Genomic DNA, 27,673 nt, shown 5'->3' with positions numbered 1-27,673 from the left:
CAGAAAACTGGTTTGTCAAGAAGATTAGGGTTGAATGTTTTCTCCAATTGAATGCTAGTTTTCTGTGTGGAAGGATATTGGGCAGGAGAGTTTGATCTGTGGGTGGAGTGGCTATGCCAGAGGTTTACTGCCGTATTGAGACTGAGGAGGAGGAGCGGAGTATCAAATGTAATAAATAAAATAAAATTATTGCTTGTTCCTGTTGTAATAGTTCCAAACTCTCAGTTGGAACATCACTTTTGCACTTTTAAATTATCTCTCTGTAGATAAAATATAGTTGTTGCCCTCCTCAGTGAGTCACATAAAGTGTTAGCTGAGGCCTGAAGGAGCCACAGAGGCTACGGGGGTGTGTGTTTTGCTCTCCTGGCTATGCAACACTGGGCATCGGTGCCACGTACTTGATTGTATACTTACTGAGAGTGTGATGGGACAAGGCACTGGGGAGGTCAGCACAGTGCAGGCAGCGCAACAGAGCCAACCCCATACCGCCACACTGTGCCAAGCTCCCCACTTCCTTGTGCAATGTTGAGAAGCCAGGAGAACCACGCCAGCAGCCACTGCTGGGTTCTTTTCTCCTATGGCACCTTGTCATTGCGTTTCTCAGTGCACAGGAGACTGTGATTATTGACCAAGCAAACAGGGAGTCTGCATGCACACTGTGCCAAAGGAACTAGGGTTTCAAGTGGGGTTGGCTGTCTTCCAGTATAACAAGTGCTCTGGAAGACAGCAATTGCACACCTTCTCATTCTCCCCACCACATCCTCCAGCATAACCAAGAGCAGGTGCCGCACTGCCTGGGGTGCTCTTGGAGCCAACATTGCTATTGGAGGCACAAGTGACCTCAGTGGCACCAAGTGCCTTCTCCTAACTCTAGTTGGTAGTCCAGTTTCAACCTCATCTGGAGGGGATAGTTTTGCTTTGATGCCTATGTTTTGGTAGCCTTCAGGTTAGACTACTGAAGAATGTGAGGCTACATCTGAAAACAGTTTGAACACTACAACTAGTGCAGGATGTGGCACCTAGACTGTTGACTGGAACAAGACGGCATGGCCATATAACACCCACTTGGCACATCTGCCTTGGCTGCCAATTAGTTTCTGGGCCCAATTCAAAGTGATGGTTTTGACCATGATAGCCTTATACAACTGGGGATCTGAATACCTAAATGACCACCTTTGCCCATCTGAACCTGCCCTAACCCAGAGATCATTCCTGAGGTCTTCCCCTTCATGCCAACTCTGAGGGAGGCCCAGAGAGAGCACTTTCTGTGGCAGGACCTTGTCTAAGGGATGCTCTCCCCAAGGAAGCCTGCTAGGTGCTAATTCTGCCATTGTTTTCCACTAGGAAAGGTGACTTTCATTTTTCTGGGCACTTGGGCAGCACCTGCAATTGGATGCTTTTACTATTTTCTGCATTTTTATTACTGTACTTTATTATTTTATACTTTGGGTTGTGGGAAGTGATTCATAAATTGAATAAACCCAGCCTTACATGTGTTGTAGGGACGCGGGTGGCGCTGTGGGTTAAACCACAGAGCCTAGGACTTGCCAATCAGAAGGTCGGCGGTTCAAATCCCCATGACGGGGTGAGCTCCCATTGCTCAGTCCCTGCTCCTGCCAACCTAGCAGTTCGAAAGCATGTCAAAGTGCAAGTAGATAAATAGGTACCTCTCCGGCGGGAAGGTAAATGGCGTTTCCATGCGCTGCTCTTGTTCGCCAGAAGCGGCTTAGTCATGCTGGCCACATGACCCAGAAGCTGTACGCCAGCTCCCTCGGCCAGTAAAGCGAGATGAGCACCGCAACCCCAGAGTCGTCCCTGACTGGACCTAACAGTCAGGGGTCCCTTTACCTTTACCTTACATGTGTTGTAGGATCATATGCCTCTGACTAGTTCGTGTAGCCCTCTTCAGGAGTTCACCTGGAAGGATATGGGCTAAAAGTGGGGAAGGAGCAGGGCTGTGGATGCAAGTCCCACCCAAAGACCCCTGCACAGGTGCCAGCTGCACTTCAGACCTTTCCATGTTGTGAGGGAAGGTCTGAAGGGGTGTTTGGGTGAACTGGGAACACCTGAAGAGGGCTAGATCATACATTTGTCTGGGTGGAGATACATGACCACAAATGTACATGGCACGGATTGATCCACCTGTCTTTATGGAATTTGTCTGTTTGCCGCCCCCCCCCCCCCGTGCCTACCTTTGCCAATAGGGCAAGGCATGTGCTCCTGGAAGACAAGGTGCATAGGGAGAAAAGAGTATTTATTAGGCAAGGGTTCCCCCAGTACCTTGGCACCTTAAAAGTAATAAACCAGACCCCAAACAAATTGTGCCGGGAGACCCTTACGTCAAGTCCAGAGAGCCTGGACTTGCATTCCCCATTTTCCTCCTGCTACCCCAGGAGGTAATGTTCTCATTCATTTTAAACTGCGAATTTAAAAGAGGACACTTTGTTTTTTTTTAATATACAGATATTTATTAAAGTTTCAAAAATAGTACAAAAAGAAGAAACAACAAAGATAGAAAAATACAAAAATGTAACAATACAAAAAATAAAAACAATTTAAAAACACGTACAATTTCCATTCACTTATTTTCTTTCACCTTGTTTTCCCGACCTCCTCACACCTCCCTTTCTTTTTTTTAATAATATTTATTAAATTTTAGTTTAACAATAAAATACATAGATAATAACACAGTCTTTTTCAATATCCACATTTCATATTCATCTTTGGACTTCCTCACACCCCTTGTTCCTGCTTTCTAAACTCATAAATTTTACCAGCAAATTATTAACTTAGTTTAATTCATATAATATAATTTTCCAATATTTAATATCTCAAATTTTGGGATTTAACATACTCTTATTGAAGCTTGATCATAAAATATTACTTATCCAAAATTTATCTTTTCATCTTCCAATAAATTTAAATTTATATTCTTTATGCCTAGTTTGTTGGAGCCATGTTTTTGCTAATCTTACATCTTTCTTAACATTCATACAATTTGCAATCTTTTTGTAGATAGTCCTTGAATTTCTTCCAGTCTTCCTCCACCCACACCTCCCTTTCTTATATCCCCATTCAAATTATTTATTCAGCAAATCCTCATCATTAATTCTGATACTTATTTCAAAACCTTATTTTCCCTATCTCTTAGCCTTTCAGCTGGAAACCATTTAATTTCTTTCCAACATCATTCTAACATTCATAAAAGAGGACACTTTGAGAACTTCCAAGTATATTTGTTCAGTCACCAGATGGAGCTGGCATTGACAGAAACCCCAATAGTAAGCGGGAGACAGATTTACAGCGAGTGTTAATGCTAAGCAGGCTATAGTTAATTTGAAGTGATTTTATAATGTTCTCGGATTATTTGACGTGGGGTTTGCTGCAATGAGTGAATTACGCTTTGGACAATTGCAGTGATGAAGTGCATTGCTGCAAAGGCTACTGTACTGCTGCTAATCTGGCCCCAGAGGGTAGAGCAGTGCCAGCAGCAGCAGCAGCAACACAGAACCTCAACTATTTTTGTTATAGAACAGCAGAAGAATGCTATCACCTCCCTTTCTTTTCTTTTCTTGGCTGGCTGGAAGAGAACAAGCTGATCCCTACAAAGAAGAGAGGAACATCCTGTCTTGCTCGTGTTAGGCTTGTAGCTCTCGGCACAGGAGGGTTCCCTCAGCTCTGCCACATTGATGGCTGGAAACATGGCGAGAAGGATGCCTCACTGGAACTTTTTAAACGGGGGTCTGTGGGTTTATGGTAATCCTGGTGCAGCTGATTAAGAAAGAAAACTACAGCTGACTGTTTACTGCAGCTGCTTTTACTGTCTGGCCCTAGAAAGCACTGTAAAAACACAGCTAAGAGATGTAGTAATGCAGTTTAGACAGCTGCTATGAAAGACCGCAGAGGGAATGCTGACCTGTTAACATCAGGAAGCACAGGCACAATTAGCAAAGGACTTTTCCTCAGGGAACATAGAATGTAAACAGGCAACACCACAAAAGTTTTGCCATTTCTGACCTGAGTGCTGAGGCCCATCTGATCCACATTCTTTCTCAAATTACAGTCAGGCATATATTTCCCCAGAAAGCTCAAAGCAGGAGATGGACATCAAAGTTACCATCTCAGCACCTGAAACTCAGAGGTATACTGTCTCTATGCATGGAGACTCCATTGAACCAACAGAAGTAATAGCTATTGATTCACCTAACTCTCTATGACTACTTCTTTTTTGGTGGCAAGCTCTACACATTTAAGCATATCTTGTGCACAGAAGTCTTTCCTTTGATAGATAGATAATTTATTACGGTCGGAGACCAGATTATAAAACACACTTGGGGGTACAATCCCAGAAGGAAAACAAACATTTAAAACTATGTAGAACAATAAATTTATAAATGTGATAAGTTTATAAACACTTAAAACTTTAAGATAAGCTACTGAGGCATCTAATCATAAGCCTGCATTTTTATCAAAGCTTATATTTTTGATTAAGGCCTGTATATTAAGATGAGCTTAAAGATTTTCAAATGTTTCATGCCAGGCAGAAGACCAGCTGCCTAAGAACCTTGGCAATGTTTATTCTCCTGGACAAGGGGGCCCCCTGATTTATAGCAGAAAACAATTCTCAAAGTCGTAAAAAGGGAATTACAGGCTGAGAGCGAGGACACTGACCTTGCATGTTGCAAAGTACAATTAAGCTGTAAGAGTGGTTAAATTAAGAGTTGGTAAATAGTAAAATAAAACCATGTGCCTCCCATTAAACTTGAGCCATATTTTCCTAAGGTTAAAAGGCCAAGAGCATCTGGCTGGCAGAAAGGAAGAGAGTATTTTGGGAAGTCTTTTTCTAAAGCTGTTTCTTTCTTAAACTGAGATCCTTTTAAGATTTCTTTTCCTTTTAAAAGGTTATTTATGTTATGTATTAAATATGTTGGCTTAAATGTAATTATGCAAAGGATTTAGAAACTAAGAAATGTTAAATCCTTATGCTAGATTCTTATTTCATATAGTTGAAAGAGATCACAGGGGCCATCAGCCCAGCCCCCCTGCCAAGCAGGAAACATCATTAGAGCACACATATGGTTGTCAGGCCTTTGTTTAAAGACCTCCAAAAGAAGGAGATCTTTCAATGATGATGTGAACTCAAGATCCTTGACATCTGTTTAAGATAAAAATTTAAGATTAACCATTTGTTTTGGAGGGCAATAGGGCAAGGAGGGCAAGAGGTGAGCTGGTAATTAAGGTTCCTTGTTGAGACACATGTAAGATATATTACTACTTATTTGTCATTTATAGATAGAAGAATATATAGCTTTTTGTTTCCCATAAAAGGGCAAAAGGAAATGGGTGTATCTTTTGTGATTGGTTCTAGCAAACAGCCAATAGGAATTTCAACCAGGCTGATTGGACAGAGGCAGCCACAGGAGGAGCAAGGGGGCTGGGTTAAGGAAATATAAGTGCTGGCCAGAATGGCAGGAAGGCAGGCCAGAGCTTGGTAACCATATACCACTGTGCCTCTCATTTATTTGTCTGACAAATAAATTATTATTTTAATTTCTCTATTGCTGCGTTGAATATTTCATTCCAGCTAAGCGTTAACCACAAGCAGGGTGCTACACTACCACAGAGAGAGGATCCAGAGTCACCCATGGAACCGCGTTTGGGGATTTTCTTGACAAACTAGTTTGAGGTCTTTTTTTATATATATTAATTTTTTTATTAAATTTTCCAACATACATTTATAGTATGCAATCTAAATTTATCACATATTTTCTCTTTTAGACTTCCTTCAACCTCTCTGACAATCATCCATTATTCAAATTTTTAAATATGCATTTCCTAATTTTATATTGCATTTTATAAACCTTCACACACTTAGTTTTCATCAATACAATAGTCCTCTATCATTTACAGAACTTCTTGAAATCCCACTAGCGTTATTTGCTCATCACATACACATTTCAGATACAGTAGTCTGAAAATTTCCCCCAGTCTTCAGTGAACTTTTGATCTTGTATATATCTGATCTTTCCTGTTAGTTTGTCCAGTTCAGCATACTCCATCAGTTTCATTCTCCATTCTTCGAGCGTCGGCAATTGTTCCTGTTTCCATTTTTGGGCCAATAATATTCTCGCTGCTGTTACTGCATATTGGAAAAGTTTACAGTCCATTCTATTTATTTCATTTCCTACTATTCCTAGAAGAAAAGCCTCTGGTTTCTTAACAAACGTATATTTCAACATCTTTTTCATCTCATTATATATCATTTCCCAGAAGCCTTTCACCTTCTTACAATCCCACCACATATGATAAAATGTTCCTGCTTTTTCTTTACATTTCCAACACTTATTACATGTTTTATACATTTTTGCCAGTTTCACAGGTGTGATGTACCATCTATAAATCATTTTCATAACATTTTCCTTTAACACAGTACATGCCGTAAATTTTATATTTTCATTCCACAGTTTTATCCAATCGTTAAACTGTATATTATAACCCAAATCTCTGGCCCAGTGTATCATAACCTATTTAACTTCCTCATCTTTTGTATACCATTCTAGCAAGATTTTATACATCTTGGACAAAATTTTATTTTCATTGTTTATTATTTCTATTTGAAATTTTGATTCTTTTTCCTCATAACCTCTTTCTTTTAAGTCCTTTTTAAACATTTCGTTAACCTGATAATAATGCAACCAATCATACACATACTCTTTCACTTCTTCATAGGGTTTCATTTTCCTCCTTCCTTTATAATCAATTCTTTATATGTAATCCAGTTCCCCCTCATATTGACTTTCTTAAGACTCATAACTTCTAACAGAGATAGCCAGTGGGGAGTTCTTGATTCTAATAAACTTCTATATCTCTCCCATATTTCTATGAGAGATCTTCTAAAGATGTGGTTTTCGAAACCTTTATGAATCTTTCTTTTCTCACACCATAGATATGCGTGCCAGCCAAATCTGTTATCAAAACCTTCTAAGTCCAATAACTCAGTATTTTTTTACTTTATCCATTCTTTCAACCAGCAGAGACATGAAGCTTCATAATATAATTTCAAGTCTGGCAGGGCGAAGCCGCCTCTTTCTTTCGTATCCGTTAATAACTTATACATAATTATTGGCTTCTTACCTTGCCAGATATATCTTGAAATTGCTCTTTGCCACTCTTTAAATATCGTTGTCCCCTTAATTATTGGAATTGTCTGAAATAAGGATAACATATTTGGCAGCACACTCATCTTAATCGTTGAATAGTTTGAGGTCTTTTCTTTGGTCTGCCTTTAACTTACTGCCAATCCATGTCATTGGCTGTCCTTGAGTTCCAATAGTATGGGTGTGAGTGTGTAAGCCTTTGTGGCGGTTGTTGTTCATGCTCTTAATACTACTCCTGAGTGTGGTGTCACACGGAGAATGGAGCAAGCTTGTTTTCTCCTGCTCCAGAGGGTAGGACCCAAACCGATGCATTCTGTTGAATTTGCAGTGTCCCAAGCACAGCAGAATGATGAGGAATACGTGCTCTTACTCTAAGTTGCTTTATTTACATTTCAAAGCTGGTAGATTACAGGAAAACATCTTGCCTCTGCCGGAGCAGAAAAAGCATCCTCTCTCCTCTGAAGCACGGAGAGAATCACTGTGAGAACAGTGAAAAACAGGAAACCAGTGTACGTCACATCCAGTCTCCCTTTCCCGTGGGAAAACCCAACAGCAACTCTGTGGAATGTAAACACCTGTCTCGTGACAAGCACTTCGCTGCACAGTGAAGAGAGCAGAAACCAACACATTCAAGTTACAAGTTACAAGAGATTCCGACTAAACATCAGGAAGAACTTTCTGACAGCAAGAGCCATTTGACATTGGAAGGTTGTGGACTCTCCTTCCTTGGAGGTTTTTAAGCAGAGGTTGGATGGCCACTTGTCCTGTATGATCTAGTTGAGATCCCTGCAATGCAGGGGGTTGGACTAGATGACCCAGGCCCCCTTCCAACTCCACTATCCTATGCTTTCATCATTCTGTGATGGAACCAGGCATTCCTTTGCCTCCAGGCTTAAATACTGGGCTTGATTCTAGTGTGGCAATAGGGTCAGTATACCAGCTGACTTGATCGGACAGCAAATGTTTTCTGGTTTCAGCTTTTATATCTGCTTGTTTGGCTTTCCATAGTTTTCAGCAATTCCAGAATTTTTAAATGTGAATTTGGAACCAAGCATATCACTGTTAATCCAAGAAACATAATTTAATAAACATGGTTAAACATAATTTGTTACCTCTGACTTTCCCAAATTTATTTCCTTTCAGTTCTGTCATTCAGACTGCTGCCAGTAAATAGAAAATAAATTACTTGAGGGTGAAGTACCGAATACTCAGTTGACTTGTTGAATACACATTCTTTTAAAATTATTTAGTTGTTTCAACCCACTGTGTGTAATTGGGATGACAGATTTTGTGTGTGCATAAATACGTCATTCTTCTGGAGTGCTTAAAGCAAGCCTTTTTTTCCCATTTCAGCTTTTGTTGCTGTTGTTGGAATCCAAAAAGAAGGATTAGAACTCATAGAAAAATTCACAGATCTGTAAAATCAGCTCATAGGTTGAACTTCATGTTCAAAGACTTGTAGAAAACCCACATACAGGAAACCAGAACGTTTGTACAAATCTTCTCCAGTTTGTCCAACATGTTTGCAGCTGCCACCCCCACCTCACCAGCCACACAACTATGAAAACTAGAAAGTTAAATAAAATAAAAGAGATTCCTAAGTGCATTGCACACATTTACAAAAGTGTTCACATGTGTTCTATGTTCTTGTATTCTGCAACAGCATTTTTAAATATTTTAAAAATCAACATGAGAATGCCAAGGAAAAGAATTTCCTTCACAGAGTTAAGGGACAGAGAAACAGTTTCTGTGCTACCTGTGTTGTGATTAGCTGATAGACTTGTAGCGGACTCACCCCCTTAAGCCCCCAGGTAAATAGAGCAGACCCACCACATGATATGGCAGTTGAATGTATTTCCACAATTTACCACAGGCTATCTTGTGGGGGGTCTTGTGTGAGGGAAACTTCAGACTTCAAAACACAGACTGCGCAGACACAGAGGTCACCTGGTCACACTTTTCACTGCTAGGGTGAGATGTTTTGGGCAGCGTCCAGCAAAACTACTTTGTTGGATACTGCCAGTTGTATTTCTATTTAAATTATGGTGCTAATTTCCAAATTTGCACCCATGCTTTTAAGTTAGCATATGGAAATCTGTGTCCTCTTTTGTCCTTTGCGATGCATTTCTTATTTTCTGGTGAAGTATAAGTGGCCACCTTAAGTAACCCTGTCTGGGGTTGATTCATCCTTCATTAGTAGTTTCTCTTGTACTGCTTTGAAGTTAGAGCCTACGAAAACACCCTATTCTAGTACAATCATCCTTATCCCAGTTGCACGCAATTCTGCATTAACAATTGCAGCTGAATTATTTCAGCTGGGCCTAGGTATCTTTCATGGAAAAGTGTGCTTTGTATGGAAGCATTTGTGCTTGGATTCCAGCAGCCCCATGCTTTGCTGATACCCCTGTCCTTTGGTTCAATGTACATTAGAAAATAAGCTGCTTTGGAGGCTGTGCTGCCAGACCGAGACCATTTGTTTAACTCTGGTCCCACAAAAATAATGTAGCAGGTTGATTAAACAGAGCTATATACAAGTAGAGATCTTTGCCAGTCTACTCCTGTACTGGAATTGTCTTTAGATGTTTTAATCATTGTTTGCCACTCTGGGCTTCTTTTGGTGGAAGGGCAGGATATAAATTTGGAGGAGGAGGAGGAGGAGGATACGAATTCTGCTACTACTAAGCCCGTTGCAAGCCTCTTAAGATAGATATTTTCTAGTTCTGGGTTAGGGAACCTGTGAACCTCCAGATGTTGTTGGATTCCAGCTCCCCTCATGCTCAGCCTGCATGAACAATGACCAGAGATTATGGGAGTTGTAATTCAGCAACATCTGGAGGGCCACAAACCGCCCATTCCTTCCTTAACCGTACATTCCTGTACACCATGAGCCTAAGAGCTTGAGCCAAAGGCCAGAAAAGCTTATGAGAATCTTTCCATGGCCTTCTATAGCATTTAAAAAGGTAAAGGGACCCCTGACCATTAGGTCCAGTCGTGGCTGACTCTGGGGTTGCGGCGCTCATCTTGCTTTATTGGCTGAGGGAGCTGGCATACAGCATCTGGGTCATGTGGCCAGCAAGACTAAGCCACTTCTAGCGAACCAGAGCAGTGCACGGAAATGCCATTAACCTTCCCGCCAGAGCGGTACCTATTTATCTACTTGCACTTTGACGTGTTTTCAAACTGCTAGGTTGGCAGGAGCTGGGACTGAGCAACAGGAGCTCACCCCATCGCGGGGATTCGAACCGCCGACCTTCTGATCGGCAAGTCCTAGGCCCTGTGGTTTAACCCACAGCACCACCCGCATCCCCTCTATAGCATTTGGGACAAGTCTATTCAGTCTCTAAACTCTAATTTAAAATCAAGGTTTTCTTCTTCCCATTTATGCACAAATTTGACCAAAATCAGCCTTAATCAGACAAATCAGGGACGCGACAGAGCCAATTTTTTATCTCTCTCATTGTGTCTCTCTCTCACACATACACAACACACACACTCCCCATTGGCTTCCCCCCACAGGACCCACCTCCTGCCTCATCTTTTTCTCACACGCACATGTGTTATGCAAAGAAGCCCAATGAAACTGACTTCTGAGTAAGATGATGATGATGATACAATCAGCTTAAGAAGGAAACAGCACACCACTCTACCTGAAACATCCTGTCTTTCTAGAATAGCAGATAGTAGACAATCATTGGTGTATCTATTCACCCACAAGGGCCCTGAAGCCCAGTTGCGCCAAACAAGGAGCCAACACATAAACTGCCAGCAGAAGCAATGTATCGATTAAACAGCTTAGCTGCAGATGCAAATAGAATAACACAAACCAGATGTGAGAGATGCCTTAAGCCCAAATGGGCTGTGATACATCCCAATTCAGGGGTGCACAGAAACACCAGATGGTTACATTGCCAACCCCTGTGTGGTCTGAACTGGTAATCACAGTTTAACAGGCCATTCCTTGGAGTCCGAAACCCATCCATAGAGTCCGATTTAAGATGGAGCTGAATGGAAAAGTTAAACTTGTGGCTTTCCTATGGCTCCTAGGTGAGCACCTGTTGACAGGAGGCATTTCATTCATCTGCATGGACATAAAAGTGGATTGGAAACCCAATGTGAAGTACAAACCAAGAATAATACAGGGGCTTGGGTTGCTTTCCCTGTTGTCATGTAAATTCAAATTACATCCCCAGTGCTCAGACATCTGCTAAACCATCTCATAATGAAAAACCTCTGGAAGACACTTAGCTGTAAAGTTTCATAAAATATTACACCCTCTTCTGCTTTGTAAGTCTCTCTCGCCCTCCCTCTTTCTTTTTTATCCTACTCCCACAAAAGCTCATTCGTGGCAGAAATATTCTTTTATTTCCTGGCAACTGGAAGCAATTAGTGACTTCAGAGCCAGAGGATCTGGAAAGCCAGATGTTCTTGCCCTGCTCATAAAAACCAACAAAATTTGCAACACCTGTGCAAAAGCATGTGCCCAGTTCTATTAGCAGTCACCCAGGGGTCCAGGGGGACCAGCGCTCGCACAACAGAGTCACAGACATAGATTTTTATCAGAGAGTCAGACCATTGCATTTCTGTTTATTTCATTCCCATTTGGCTTCAACGGTGACAGAAATCATTCTGTCTAGTTCTGGTTCAGGCCAGGCCAGGTCTAGAAAAGTGGCCTGACTGACACACCGGAACTGAAACATGTAAATGTTACTCACCTCACAAGATGAATTGCTTATTAGCAAATGGCATGGAGTGAATTACCGTACTTTTCCGTGTATAAGATGAGAGTTTAAAATAATGTTCAAAACTGGGGCTCGTCTTATACACAGATAATGCAGAGGGGGACGGGCGATTGGTTGCAGCCGCGAGCAGGAGGTTGTCAGCGGCGATTGGGTGGGTGATTGGTGGCTGCGGCCAGGGCTGCTGTGGACTGGTGGCGGCAATTGGCCGACACTTTGTGGGTTTATTGACGCATGTGATTGGCAGTGTTTGTCAGTCAGGTGAGTGATTTTTGGCAATTCCCCCCCCACACACACAAAAAAGCTCAATTCTGGGCAATCCTCCCCCAAAAAGCTCAACAACTCTGGGCCATCTCCCCCCATTTTCTTAAATAGGAGTCCCCCAACACAGGGGGCATTTTATACATGGGGGTCAGGAAAATACAGTAGCTATCTCATTTAAGGATGCCAACTGGCTGCCCCCTGGCCAGGGGTGATCCATGATAAATGTAATCAACAAAATTAAGGGTGCCAATTCCACTGATCAAAGCGGTTGAGTGGACACATGCAGGGCAAAGGAATCTCGTGGATACATTTAGAGAACCCAGCAGCATCTAGAAATGCAGAAGATGACTATTTCTAGGCTTTGGGACGTGATCTACCTTGGAACTTGGGCAGTGGCTGCATTCACACAGCAGCTTATCCCATTTCCCCGAAGTTTCCCTGCTAATTTCCACATTATATTTAAGCTTTTGTGTGATGTAAAAGCCAATTCTGAAAATCTAGCAGAATATAGTAGAAGTTCAACATTCATTGATATGTTAATTGTTTCCAGACAAAAACATCTGTTTGCAACTCCATTAACCTCAAAGATCCCAGGAGCAAAGTGATGAAATTTGGGGCCTCACACAGTTCAGAAGCATGCATCTGCATAGAGTAGTGAGGTTGGGCAGTAATGTTTGTTGTTGTGTCAAACTGCACCCACTGGTGTGAATTAAATTTAGCACAACATGCTGGTATATTGATGAAAAGGCCTCCATTCCATAATGCAGCATGAAAGGAACATCAGGAAACAGGGCAAGGGCTATTATATTGCTAGCACTATAATAAGGAAAGCTAGGGAAATATTCCATTTGTTTAAATGCACTCAGTGCATGGCAGCTCCATTGAGTATATGGCCCCACAGACCAACCCGTAACAAAAGCAGTTTGTGTCAGAAGCCACTGTTGGTAAGACTGCTACATATATGCTAAATAGGTAGCTTTCTTCAACAACTTGAATAATTACAGGAATTTCCTAGCATGGAAGAAGGGCTGTCCTTTCCTGTTTGCTATAACGGTGTAAAGTAAGCAGGCATCCATCTTGCCTGCTGTTTCCCATCACAGCTCTTGAAGAAGGCAAAGAGTGCAAAGGTCTGAGGAAATCCAAAATGTGTAAATCTCTCCACTCATATTAGATTTGTGTGCTCATAATTCATTTAAGTGGGTGCCGGTGGGACTGTCCAAGTATTTCACACTATTCAAAAACACTTTAAAAGCTCCTCATCTGCCCTTTGTCACATCCCATTTTAGCCTCATGTATCACAAGATGGCTAGGAGCTCCTTCTTACATTCAGACTCAGTCCCAGTTCAAGGAGCAACCTCAGGGAGTGTCCTACCGCACCATGGGCGGAATTGATTGAAATTTTACTCAAAGTAGGCCCACTGAAATTAATGGAGAGGATTCAAGTAGGGCCATTAATTGAAATGGGTCTACTCTGACTAAAACTTAGTTGACTACCTCCACTTTCAGTCCAACCCTATTTTGGAAGTGGTAACCTGATTCTTGTTGCTGTTGTTTTTCGTTTGGGGTCAGCATAGACTTCAGTGGTTCATGTTCTCTTCTGGCTTTGGGGGGGGGGCATGGTATCTGTCTGCTTGTGCTTTCTTTGCTTTATTTCTGGTTCAGTTCAGCTCCCTGGTTTGTCTACGGCATATTAATTTTGCAAAGTGCCTCATGACTTTCCCCATCATTCATCCTCACAGAATCTTGTGAGGCAAAGCCACAAGTATTCCTGTGTCACAGATCCACTCTTGGCTTCCGTTCTCCCATTTGGAAACGAGAACATGGCCGGCTGTTCTGTTTTTGTAGAGCTCCATCTGCACTACACATTTAAAGCAGTATCATAGCAATTTAAACAGTCATGGCTTCCTCAAAAGAATTCTGGGAGCTGTAGTTTGTTCGGGGTGCTTGCTAGGAGCCCCTATTATCCTCCTAGAGCTACAGATACCTCAGTTGGTTAGGACGTGGTGCTGATAACGCCAAGGTTGCAGGTTTGATCCCCATATGGGGCAGCTGCCTTTTACGGGGTTGGACTAGATGACCCTCAGGGTCCCTTCCAACTCTACAACTTCTATTATTCTATTCTGTGAATAAGCAGAGATCCATGGGAAGAAGAACGGACCCATCTTGGGACTTCTTGCTCTGTGGAGGAAACAGAGCCACTAAGTACTTGTATAAAAGACAGTGTCACGGCTGACATCTCAGTTTCCACTCAGGTCACTTTGCTATGAAGCCAGCGTCTGACCTCTGAAGTGAAGCTGTCGTCTATCTCCCTAGCCTCTCCCCCGTGCCCCCCATGGGCTTCTCTTGCCAATTTTGTCTAGCAAAGGAAAAAAATAAAATCAGGAGACACAGGTTTATAAAGAAATATGAAAAAGTACTTTTTTCATTTGAAATGTAGAGGTTTTTCTTTCAAATGCTTGTGTCTGCTTAACTGGTTCTTTAATAGTATTGGTTCTGAGTGCAAACACATGTTCCCTTTACTACTGTAAAAAGGAAAAGAAAGGGGAGTTCCATTTCCCCATCTCTGCCTTTGTAGTTTTAGCCGCTGCTTGTCATAGGAGGCCATTTCGAACAAGCTAAAAGCCTGAAAAGGGTCATATCACACTTGGATTTATTTTTTTTAATGAAAGTTTTTAACTAGGTTAGTCAAAATAAATATTGAAAGAAGTGGCTCTTGTAATGACGTAGCACATTTTGTTGAGTTCAATGAGACCAAAATTCAACTGCTTTCAGCTGCCTGCCGCAATATCTACCCTTTGCCTGAAACTATGTCCTTGTGAACTCAGGGTCCATCATCTAAAAAAAATGTAGTATAAACACCGACAACCGGTAAACACTGGCCTGCGAGCAGTCCAATTGGAGAACAGCCTTTACCAAAGGTGTCATGGGCTTTGAAGACACCCAAACTCAGGACGCAAGGGAGAAACACGCTAAGAGGAAGGGACGCTAGGCAAATCCACATCGTCATCAACTCCCTCCTGGAAACCTATCCCCCCCCCCCGTAGAAGCATCTGTGGATCCAGAATTGGCCTCCACAGTCACTTACGGACTCACTGTTAAAACCGTGTTCATGGAAGACAATCTTACTTGGCTACGAGTGATTGCAAAAGAAGAAGCATGGCGAATATTGTCTTACTTTCCCCAGTGCTTCGGACCTGCTCATAGCTATCAGCTTTTCCCTTTTCTTGTGAGAAATCCTATTAGGAATAAGGGAATTTCCCTTTAAAAAAGGGAAACGCTGACAGCTATGGACCTGCTGTGTTATAGAATTGTGGCTTTTTGACAGATAAACTGGGATGTTGCCCTCAGTTTGGTTCATGCCACAATGGGTGTGGTGTGACACAACAGCAAACACCATCAAACATAGTTGCTACTTCCCTGTGCTTCCTGCATACATGTATTTCTGCCCCTACATGAGGCACCCATGAAACAGCAGGAAAGAACTATGCTGGTATACTGCCCCAAATCCCATCACTTTATTCCCAGGATTTTCTGGGTTAATGGGGTTGCAAAAAAAAAATTGTGGGGAAGCAATTAACAAGGAAATCAGTGCTAAACCTCCACTGTGTTTCACTAAATTTCCAGAAGTGGCTTTGACATCATGTGAAAACTCAACTATAAATTGGGGAAACGAAATAACCCGCCGTGTGAATGCAGTCACTGTGGCACTTACTTCTGCACAGATATACTCAGTCTGGATCAATCCTTTGCCTGTTAAACTGATTTATACTCAGGAAGATGATAGCCTCTAGCTGTTGTGAATACTGGAAAATGAACTAATTATGCAAGGCAAGTATGCAAAAGCAATTATTTAACTTGGCTACTTTATTCCAAGTATGGGATTTGCATTTCTTTGCTCAGAATTGCTCAGCATGTCACCGCCACCTCTCTGACCACTGCTATGGAGGTAATACAGTGGTTCCCCGCAAGACGAATACCTCGCAAGACGGAAAACTCGCTAGACGAAAGAGTTTTCCGTTTTGGAGGTGCTTCGCAAAACAAATTTCCTATGGGCTTGCTTTGAAAGACGAAAATGTCTTGCAAGTTCCTGTGGTTTTTCCCCCCCTTTCCCCCCCTTTTTCTAAGCCGCTAAGCCGCTTATCCGATAAGCCGCTAAAAGCCGCTAAAAGCCGCTAAACTGCTAATAGTGCTAATCTGCTAAGCCGTCAATGGGCTTGCTTCACAAGATGAAAAAACCGCTAGACGAAGAGACTCGCGGAACGGATTCTTTTCGTCTTGCAAGGCACCACTGTAATGGTACAAAGTCCATGCACTTCTGTCCTTATTGCTGTGTCTGATTGCATCATATGCCACTTCTATGTTTCAACTGGCCATGACCAATATTGCCCACTGCTAATAAGGCATATTGGAAATATTGCATACTACATCATTAGTTAGCTGCAATAGTTTTCAAGAATTTCTATATCTATTGTGTACAGATTAGCTTTGTTATTATGTCAAGAATCATCTCTATGTTTGTTCTAGTAACAGCTGCAACCATTGGAGAGCAGCCAAACTCTTACATTCGATTTGAACCAGAGTCCAGTTTCAGCCCTTGAACCTGTGAGTGATGTGTACTAAGGTACCCAAGAGAGTCCTTACCCCTCTCTGTGCCCCATGGGGCCCACAAGGAAGACCAGCTTAGCTGGGCATCTAAATGCCCTCACCTTTGTTTCCCATAGTAGGGTAGCCAGCTGCGTAGAATATAAGGATGGAATCATAGGTGGTCTGAAAGGCCCAAGGCAAGGATTTAGGGTGAGATGCAGTGAGTTGTTCAGAACTCTCTTGCATCAGACTACAGCAGCTGCACTTCAGCCAATCAATTTGATTTATTAACAAAATAGACATAACATGGTGTTGTAGCCAGAAAATTCAGAACTGTCTTCTGAACTTTCCCTAACTGCTAGCTTAACATAAGTAGGCAGGTAGTGTCTCTCGTGTGTTGCAGCGATAGCTGAGCCAAGAATCTGTAGCCTCTCTTTTCACCCTTCTGGCAGATGAACAGTAGGGAGTTTATGGAGCTTCACCAGCTAACTGCTTTGTTGAAGACCCCCAGCACAGCTCTTGCTGAAATGTTCCTAGGCCCTGGCCTCTCAAACTGTCCGCATCAAGATGTTGGCAGGGGGAAAGCAACAGCCATCCCTGATTGCACGTTTTAAAAACGAAGTCTAGAAAATGGAAAATAGAAGAGCAAGTTTCTACCATAGAGAAGCCCCCCCCCCTTTCCATTGCCATTTGCCTCATTTCAGAGGGGAGGGGGCACCCAGTGGATGGAGGAGGGGCTCTACAGATGATCTCTCTGGCCTCCTGGGCATGTGTTGAAGAAAGTGGTCTTCCAGGTAGCCAGAGTCCAAGCCAACTTTCACTTCGATGGCCTAGCAATGGCCTTGCTTAATTGCTGGCCTGGAAAGGTTATGTCCCCATTGCCATCTTGTGCCTGCATACTGCACTATTTTCTTACTATTTTGTGATTTTATAGTGTAAAGTGCTCTGTGATCTTCAGATGAAGGGCACTATAGAAATTTAACAAAAAATTGAAAATAATCAAATTTCAGATTTACTGTATATGGTTTTGTTGCAAACACCAGGTAACTGGTGTAAATCAGCCTAACCACCTCTTGGCTCTGTTGCGAGAATTAGTTGGAACTGCCTTGATATTGCAACATAAAATGTATTTGCAGGTTCAGCTTCCTTCCCAATAGCATTCAGGTCTGCCGGATTGAGCTAGGAGGTGTCATTTATAGCCATTCTCCCTCCAAATTATTCCATACCATTTACATTTCACCCTCCCACTGTCCCCACACTTTTTACCCTGACTTTTAGCACTTCCATACTCACCAACATTTCTCTGATGAAAATAGGGACGTCCTAAGGGAAAGCGGGACATTCTGGGATCAAATCAGAAACTGGGACAGCTTCTGTAAATTCAGGACTGTCCCTGGAAAATAGGGGCACTTGAAGGGTCTGCATTTGAGATATATATTTTAGGGCCCAACCGATGATGATTTGTTTTAACTGTTTCTAATATTGTGTTTTTGATGGTTGTAACCTTGCCTCAGGGGACGTGGGTGGCGCTGTGGTCCAAACCACTGAGCCTTGGGTTTGCCGATCAAAAGGTTGGCAGTTCAAATCCCTGCAACGGGGTGAGCTCCTGTTGCTCGGTCCCTGTTCCTGCCAACCTAGCAGTTCAAAAGCATGCCAAAAAGTGTAAGTAGATTAATAGGTACCGCTCTGGCAGAAAGGTAAATGCTGTTTCCATGTGCTGCTCTGGTGTCGGTGTTCCGTTATGCCAGAAGTGGCTTAGTCATGCTGGCCACATGACCCGGAAAAACTGTCTGCGGAGCGGACAAACATTGGCTCCCTCAGCCAGTAAAGCGAGATGAGCACCACAACCCCAGAGTCATTCGCAGATGGACTTAACTGTCAGGGGTCCCTTTACCTTTACCTTAACCTGCCTCAGACATTATGGTAAAGGGTGGCTAAGAAATCAAAACAATAGTAAAAAGAACAACAGCAACAATAATTATATTGAAAGCTTAAACTCATATTTTTCCCAGGCTTCAAAAATCCATCAAGTTGTTTCTTCAGAGTCTTAACTTTTGATCCTGCTGTGAATCCAGATGTTTCTGATCTCTCCCTTTCCCCTTTGCTTCTATCTCCTGGTCCACATCCAACAGTTTCAGTTCTGGCTAAGTTGTTGTTTCCTGAAGTTTGAGAAGCTTTGGCATATTCTATACAGCACAAAATTTAAAACCAGAATTTATTCAAAATAAACTTTGACTTTTAAACATATTGCATAGCTCCATCTTTGCAGCCCCATTTTGACACAAAGCTGCAGACTTCAAAATGGGCGACGAAAGACACTCGACTGTGATAACCCAGTCAATAGAGCAAGAGACTCTTAATCTCAGGATTGTGGGTTCAATCCCCACTTTGGGCAGAATATTCCTGCTTTTCAGGGATTGGACGAGATGACCCTCATGGCCCCTTCTAACTCTACAATTATATGATTCTAAGCTCTCCCCTTCCACACTAAAATGCAATAACCTATTAAACATTAAAAGCTTCTCTAAACAGGGCTGCCTTCAGATGTCTTCTAAAAGTTTGGTAGTTATTTTCTCTTTGACATCTGGTGGAAGGGCGTTCCACAGGGCGGGTGACACTACCGAGAAGGCCCTCTGCTGGTTCTCTGTAACTTGGCTTCTCGTAGCGAGGGAACTGCTAGAAGACCCTCAGCGCTGGACCTCAGTGTCCGGGCAGAACAACTGCCAAAACAGCACCAGAAGAAGCGAAAGAAGTTTGGTGGCTTCTAGGCCCCATGATGCACCATCCTAATAACACCCTTGGGAGCATCTTTTCAAGCTGTGGAGGCTCCAGCATATGTGCAGAGAGCACTGAGGGTTTGTTTTCTATCAACCCACCAGCCATGGCTCATGGTGCAAAATAGGAGTGGCAGGTGTGATCCTACCCCAATGGGAACGGATCCTGGGGTGTGTGGGTGTTAGGGAAGGAGTAGTACCTCTGGTGGGGAACATGTCGTGCTCCTTCTGGGGTAGTTTGTCCACCTTTTGCCCCCACCCTCAGGAGCACTCAGCTCTCACCTGTGGCTCCTGGAAGCTGTCAGCAGGCGACAGCAGCCACACCCCAGGAAATGCCTTTGACTGGCCGGCTAAACCAGGTGAGGGTGGCTGATGCATCTCAAACCATCATTGAGTTAGGGACTTCTGCTACATGCACAGAGAGGCTCTGGCGCATTGAGCAGACGAGACCAATAGTGGACCCAGTGGTCAGGAAGGTGGTTTCTGCATGTGCTGTGGAGGGAAGTGAGGCGCAGATGTGGCTCATCAACCTGGGAAAGTAGCCCTCTAGGAGAAGGAAAGCTCTGATTTCAAACCTCTGCTGACTTGTGGGAGAAGAAAAGGCTAAGGAGCAAATCCGACACAAATCTGGAGTGGAGTCCCTAAGACGGCTGGATGGCGCCTTGTACTCCTTCTTCCAGTGTGGCCAAGCTGGTGCTCTGCTTTCCAGTGAGCCCGAGAGCGGGGTCTTGTTATCCAGCCGGCCAGGACAGCCACACACAGACGGCCCAGACTTGTGCCCCAGAGAGGTTGCTTTGGTGCTGCTAACACAGAGGTTTGGCTTCACCCCCAGAAGCACACTCCATTGTCTCTTGAGACAGACGGATGCCCACAACAACTGGTTGCAAGGTGGCTGTCACCTACACACACATCCCCTGCCCTCTGGACACCTTTGTAAGGTAAAGGGACCCCTGACCATTAGGTCCGGTCGTGGCCGACTCTGGGATTGCGGCCCTCATCTCGCTTTATTGGCCGAGGGAGCCAGTGTACAGCTTCCGGGTCATGTGGCCAGCATTTAGGACACCTTTAAGGTAAAGGTAAAGGTACCCCTGCCCGTACGGGCCAGTCTTGCCAGACTCTGGGGTTGGTGCGCCCATCTCACTCAAGAGGCCGGGGGCCAGCGCTGTCCGGAGACACTTCCGGGTCACGTGGCCAGCGTGACATCGCTGCTCTGGCGAGCCAGAGCCGCACACGGAAACGCTGTTTACCTTCCCGCTGGTAAGCAGTCCCTATTTATCTACTTGCACCCGGGGGTGCTTTCGAACTGCTAGGTTGGCAGGCGCTGGGACCGAACGACGGGAGCGCACCCCGCCGCAGGGATTCGAACCGTAGCAGCTAAAACCTGGGTTGTTTAGGTGCAAATTTAAGTTATTTATAAATTGTGGTTTGATTGATTACCTCAGGTGTTTTTCAGCTATCTGTTCACTACTGGTGTTGCTGTTCTTCTTCTTTTAAAAAATATTTCTTTGTGTTCTCTCTTTGCAGTTTTTAAACAATACAAATTTAAGGGCAAGGGCAAGGGCAGTCAGGGAGGCTCCACTGTGGAGCCAGCAAGCTGGATAGAAATGCTTTTGCAAATAAATAAATAAATAAATAAATAAATAAATAAATAAATAAATGCCAAACATAGCGCTTTAAAAATTAGGAGCTCTTTAAATAATCTTACAGTGTGTTATCTATCACTTGCTAAATGGAACATTATGGAAGAAGTGTGCAAATCCTTTGGTCTTTGGTTCTCGAGCAACATTTAAGAAACAACAATGTGATTTCAAAAGAGATGAAATGAAAATCAAACCTCAGTGGTGCACCCCCACTTTGAAGGAGGGATGTTTTAAGAGCTTAAAGGCCACACTGTGGGAACTCTGAGATGGGACGTGTTCAGAGGGCTCTGCTTGTGACTTTTGTGTAATTCGTGGGTCACATTGCTTATAATAGCACATTTTAGAAGTATGATTCTTGGTTAACAAGGCACCCACAGCAATCTTCTTGGAATGACCCTAGAAATAAATAAAACTGTGACAAATTATATTGGTATAGCTGCACACAAGGTGGATGGAACAGACAGCAGTAAACAATGTACTGCTGTTTGCACCTTCAGAGACTCATTTTTCATGTGTCTTTCCTACTGGGCTTGAGGTTTCTGTATTCACCTTAGCTCATTTAATACCTGACCCTCCATATTAGTACAAAGTCCGGGGGGGGGGGGAGTGCTTCTCAACCATTTTAAATTGGAATCTTGCCAGTAAGACTTGTTATCTTTGTTCAGGAAATACTTGCAGTTCTCCCACAAAACTCAGCACCTTCAGTTCCTTGACTGAGCTGTTTCCAAATCTGCACTGCAGTCTTGTGACACACTTTCAAGCGTCTTCCGCGGCCCAGGGGGAATCACTAACACACAAACTGGCACAGCGACAAGACAGTCAGAAAGTTAGGGTGCCAAGAAGGAATTTTCTACCTTCTTGCCAGAATAACATCTGATTTCCCGATTGACTTAATTTGCAAAGCTGTATTCATGTCTGCCGCTGTGGATCCTAGGTGATGATTCGCACGTTCTGTGGGTCCTTTTCTTTTCTTTTTTTAAATAATTTTTTTATTGTTTTCTTTAAGTATTCTTTTTCCAACAACCTGTACCATCACAATATACTCCCTTTGACTCCGCCGAGTCTCAACTTCCCTCCCTCCCTTCAGTTGATATATTTATCACATTCTTATCGTGTATATTATTCTTATATCTCTACTATTTTACATTGAAGGTATTATTCCAGTCCTGCTAGTGTCTTTAAGTTTTTACAGTTCTCCTTTAAGTATTCAATGAATTTACTCCAACTGTTCTTGTATCTCTGGTCCTCTTGGTCCCAGATCCTCCCTGTCAATTTGGCAAGTTCCGCAAAATCTGTTATCTTCACCTGCCACTCCTGGATGGTTGGTATATCTTGGGTTTTCCATTTTTGGGCCAGTAGGGTTCTTACGGTGGCTGTGGCATACATAAACAAATTCTGATCTTTTGTTTTAATCTTCCTTCCCATTAGACCTAGCAAAAAAGCTTCCGGTCTTTTGGGAAAGGTGTATTTAAATATCTTTTTAAGCTCATTGTAGATTGATTCCCAAAAATTTTTAACCTTGTCACAGGTCCACCACATATGAAAATAATCACCATCTACTTCTTTACATTTCCAGCATCTTCTATCTCTCTTTCTATACATTTGAGCCAATTTTGTTGGCGTTAAATGCCATCTATACATCATTTTTAACACATTCTCTTTTAAAGCCATACATCCCGTAAATCTCAAACCCTCATTCCATAATTTTATCCACGCTTCCAACTCAATATTATGCCCAATGTTTATTGCCCTCTATGGGTCATTTTCAAGCAGGGCAACCCCTGCCCCACTAAACTATTGATTAAAAAAAATCTCATGCCTAATGCGTAGTGAAACTCTTTCTGTCCCATTCATTCCACCATCTGCTGCAGATTCAACTCGCCACCAGTCACTATGAGGCAAACCCACCCACAGACTAGCTAGAACAGGCACCCTGAGCACTGTATGGGGACGGGGGGGGGGGGCGGAGTGGTACTATGGGCTGCCCTTTCCTCCTCCCCCTCTTTTTTTTTTTGCAGGGGACTGTATTTTGATTGCAGCATCTATTAAATAAATTTCTCAGGAGAGAAAAACTATTTTTAAAAACGTCAAGTTCCTCTTGAGCTGTTGGAGTCCTCCCTGAATAATATTCAGCAAAATGGCAAATAATAATAATAATAATAATCAGTGAAATCATATTTGATTTTCCTGCCCACAGATTGCACTGAGAAGTCAGGAAGCCCCAGTTTGCTCTGATGCTGTGCTTTCTCTTTTTCAGCACCACTTTTCAATTTGTTTATTCTGGAGAGGCCTCTGTGGGACCTACCTACTTTGAGTAAGATGTTGGAGGGCTGCATTCTTTATTTCCTTTGGCAAAAATCAAATGATCCTCAAATTCCTGTCTTCACCAGTGTCTCTCCTCTCTCTTGTTTGCTTTTGTTAATCTATCCCATAATAACAGGTTAGTCATTGTGGTTTGCAAATATTCCCTTTCAGGGGGTCATTTGATGGCATACTTGGCAGAAGATTATGGTAATTTTCCCAATGTGCCAGTTGTTTCCAATAAGTAAAATTAAAACAGTCTTTCTGCTGGGTCTCTTTAATCTAGTACAAGGTGCAAGATGAAGTCTGGATCCTGTTCCCCCGCTTTCCCCCTTTAAGAGCAAAGGGGTGGGAAAGCTCTGCCTGTCATTTGTCTCAATGCACTGGAAATCAGTCCATTTATGGCATGCTGCAAAATCACTCGCACTTTTATATGAAGTCCAGTCAAATTACGTGTCTGTCTTAATTTGCTTGTAGAGGCAGTTTTCTTATGGGGGCGGCACTGGAGAATAAAGGATACAGAAGAAAGAATCTTCAGGATTCTGTTGAAAACTTTTGAATCATGCAGATTATAAAAGTAGCTGATTCTTAACTGGCCGCATTTCAGTGGCTTCCCTCTCCTCCCTTCTGCTTTTGCTGCCAGAGAAAATGGCCAGATAAGTTGCGCAGAGAACAACAGTGACATCTAGTGAGGGCAAGAGGAGACATCCTGCTTTCCCAGCCGCTTCCTCTGAAATCCTGGGCAATCCGAAGGCCCAGCAGGAGAGGAGCCAGGAGGGCAGCATTGCCAGGAACAGTTGCTGGAATCTCCCCCTTCAAGGACCTCAGGTAGCAGGGCTAGGAAAGTCCTCTGCTGCAAGTCAGAAAATACTGAGCTCAAGGGCCAACGGCCTGACTTGGTGCGGTTCCTGTGTTCACAGCAGTCAAAACAGAGAAGCTTCTCATGTGCTGCCACACAGGGTCTGCCATCCCAGGAGGCCCATTGAAGCAGCCCCCTCGGGCAGTGTCATTCCACAAGGTGGGGACCCAGCAGCTGCCCCACCAACTCTTGCCGCTGCAGTTGCAGCTTCTGGCGAGATCTCACAAAGCAGGGTATTGCGAGAATTCTGTGAGTTGTTGCTGGAAGACACCATGTGGCCCACAGAATTGCAGAGCTGCAAGGGACCACAAGCGTCATCAAGGGAGCGCTCAAACCCAAGTCTCATGCTGTGCCAACTAAGCTAAGCAAGGCTTTCGTGTGTGGGGCACCTTCCATTTTGACAGCCTGCCTCTGCTTGCTCATATCACAGGTTCATGTTCATAACTGATTCTCCTTTACTTTAAAAACCCTGTTTTAGCTTTATATACTCCCACGGGGGCCAAATTGACCCAATCTGGGGACCAACTGCCAACTTAGCAGTTCAAAAGCACATCAAAGTGCAAGTAGATAAATAGGTACCGCTCTGGCGGGAGGGTAAACGGCATTTCCGTGCTCTGCTCTGGTTCACCAGAAGTGGCTTAGTCATGCTGGCCACATGACCTGGAAGCTGTCTGCGGACAAACGCCGGCTCCCTTGGCCTATAGAGCGAGATGAGCACCACAACCACAGAGTCATCCGCGATTGGACTTAACGGTGAGGGGTCCCTTTACCTTTACTCCCTGGGGTGGGCAAATTGATCCAATCTGAGGACCACAAATTGGGACCACAAGGTGGATTAGGGGTGTGTGTGTGTGTGTGTGTGTGTGTGCGCGCGCGCACAGAGTCCTAGTTTTCACCCATGCTTTGGAGAGGTGCAGGAGTCCATGAAATCCCCATGGCAGAGGTTAGTGTAATTGCATGTGGCCTGGATTGCTGGAATAGAAAGCATCTCTGTCACTCAGACTGCTTTGCCTACTTTGAAGTTTGGTTCAGATGTAACAGGGAACCATGGTTTTACAACTGTATGTAAGAGCTGCAACAAGCCTCGCTTTGCCTCCCCTCTTCTCTTTTGCAGCTCTAATTTGAAACGCACCCAACTCAGGGTTGTTTGTTTAAACCATGGTAAGTGAAAACAGGTCAGGATCAAACTGTGGTTTGCTTAAAAGTGGGAGCAAAAAGCTTCTGATCTCCTTCTCTGGTGCACAAGAGAGGATTGGCAGTTCATGAGTCTGAGACTCACCCTAGCTCATTTGCAAAGTGGGAGACTGTAAGCTCATCCTGTACGGCCATTACATCTCTCACCACTGCCTGCAGCGTCTGTGCTAAGGGGGTTGGAAAAGGTGGCAGTTTTGGATTTCCACTTCGTATTTTTATCTTGTGAACCACTCAGATCTTTTGATGAAGAGTGGTATATAAATCTAAAAGAGGGGGAGGGTTCACTTAGTTTTCAGGAAATGGACTCATGAGGCAGACACACACACAGAGAGAGAAAATAGGAACCATTTGAATGTAGCAGTGCTTTGAATAAGACTTCCACTGTTCCAGGGACAGCAAAAGGAGATTGCATCCCAAGTGTATTCACTCTCCCCTCCATGGCATCTTTTGCAACATCTCCTATGTCTGGAAGAGGTTCTCACTGTCCTGCTAAGTGGAAAAAACCTCACCGTGCCCCCCCCCACCCTTGGAGAGTTTCATGTTTCCATCTGCTACTTCATTTAAATAGGGGGCATTTTAGGCTCTACCTATCAAAATGTGGGCCATTCTTTCTCTGCTTCAGAGGAAGGAGCTGCCTGCCGGCTGTGCTCGTCTAACACAAATGTTATTAGTTCTGCATTGTGGGTGCAACAGTATTATTATTTTCAGCTTGGAATCGTAGGGTTGCCATTTTTCAAAAAGTAAAAAACAGGACACCCCCAAAGTTATTGACCCCCCCATGCTTTTTCCATTGGCTTGCCTAAGATGCAGGACAAAGCGCCGCCTTTTGGAAATCCCAGTAATGTCTGGGGAAATCCAGACGTATGGCAGCTCTAGCAATCAGGATCTTTAGCTAGCTGGTTTTGATTTTAGAAAGTCCTGCATTTCTCAGAGGCCCTGCTTAGCCTTCTTCCCCCACAGCCTACGGTGCCCAGATGCGACAACAACTCGCATGTGACCTTGTTCAACGTTCTCCTCCCAATGGCAGCCACTGAGTCTTGAGGGCCCTGGACGCCCGACAAGCCTTCAGCTTCTGTTTCAGCTTCCTTCTGCCAGGGCCGTGACTCACATGTTCTGCACCAACTGTACTTGGATGCAGCTGCAGAACTAATCTGTACATGATGTCCATCTTCGTTTCAGATGATCTCACATTTAACTGAGGGCTCCAGACTCCTCTTCTCTCACCATATAGCTTGGGAATAGTTTGCGAAACTTCTCATATTTGAAAGAAGACGCCCCTCACTTCCACGGGTGGCAAGGGCCCAGTAGAGACTTCCTGCCGTGCCCTGTCCTCAGGTGTCCTTCCAGACAGGCTTGCCAGATCAGAGTTGGACCTAAAACTTCAGTTTTGGACTCTCACTGTCTCCAGGAGAAGGGTGGAAAATACTGGGATGAGCAGGCCAGGAACAAAGTTTATCTTCTTTCCCGGGACTGTCTTTTTGCAAGTTCTTTAAATTAGGGGTATGTGCTATATGTGAGTACACTGGTGGTACTTGCTTTAAACAGCAGAATAACTCCTGATGCTTCTTAATGGCAGAACTTGCCGCTCTGTTAAAAGCCAGTTTAAGACATGTAAAAGTTGTTTTCTGAGCAAATTAAGATTTGCGAGAGGCACACACTCTTGGCTGTTTATAAAGTTTCCTAAAATAGCCTGATGTTCCAGCCAAAGCTAATGTAGCTGGATTTTCCATGCATCGGTCTGGAGGGAAAGGAGGCTTTCAGGGCTGGTCATCCTTGCAGGGCCAGATGCAGCTGCCCCCTTCGGGCACCTTGGAGCAGCAGGAGACTCCTGGTTTGACTTGCCATCTTAGGCTGAGTTCGGACATATAAATGACTATTTATTTAGCTTTTCTCCCTCATGCTGAAGCCAGTTACACATTATTATCTTTCTAATAATCCTGTAAAGTTGTTCAGAATGATTTTCCCATGGCTTAGCCAAGGCCACCTAGTGAGATTACAAGAACAGAACAACCTGCAATTTTCAGGAGTTTTAAATTCCATCAAGGTTAGAATGAGGATTTGATTGTGCAGACACAATGCCGGGTTGTTTTGTGGGGGGTGTTAAAGTTTGAAATCTTGACTAGATAACCATAACATTATTTCACTGCTTAGCAGTCAGAATTTC

At 43.5% G+C, this 27,673-nt stretch overlaps 2 long non-coding RNA genes across 2 annotated transcripts in view; both read left to right on the top strand.

The window, feature by feature from the left end:
* The window catches only part of LOC307220362, a 54,646-nt gene that overhangs the window by 10,204 nt on the left and 16,769 nt on the right, over positions 1–27,673 (top strand). The window lies entirely within an intron of this gene.
* On the top strand, positions 15,744–27,543 carry LOC307220678. Its single transcript, XR_013841030.1, has 3 exons — positions 15,744–15,989; positions 24,100–24,284; positions 25,430–27,543. It is a non-coding gene; the product is annotated as an uncharacterized lncRNA (long non-coding RNA).

Source organism: Podarcis cretensis, assembly GCF_951804945.1.
Source record: "Podarcis cretensis genome assembly, chromosome: 1".
NCBI classification, from domain to species: domain Eukaryota; kingdom Metazoa; phylum Chordata; class Lepidosauria; order Squamata; family Lacertidae; genus Podarcis; species Podarcis cretensis.
The sequence above is the reverse complement of the archived record's forward strand: the minus strand, read 5'-3'. Positions and strand labels throughout refer to the sequence as shown.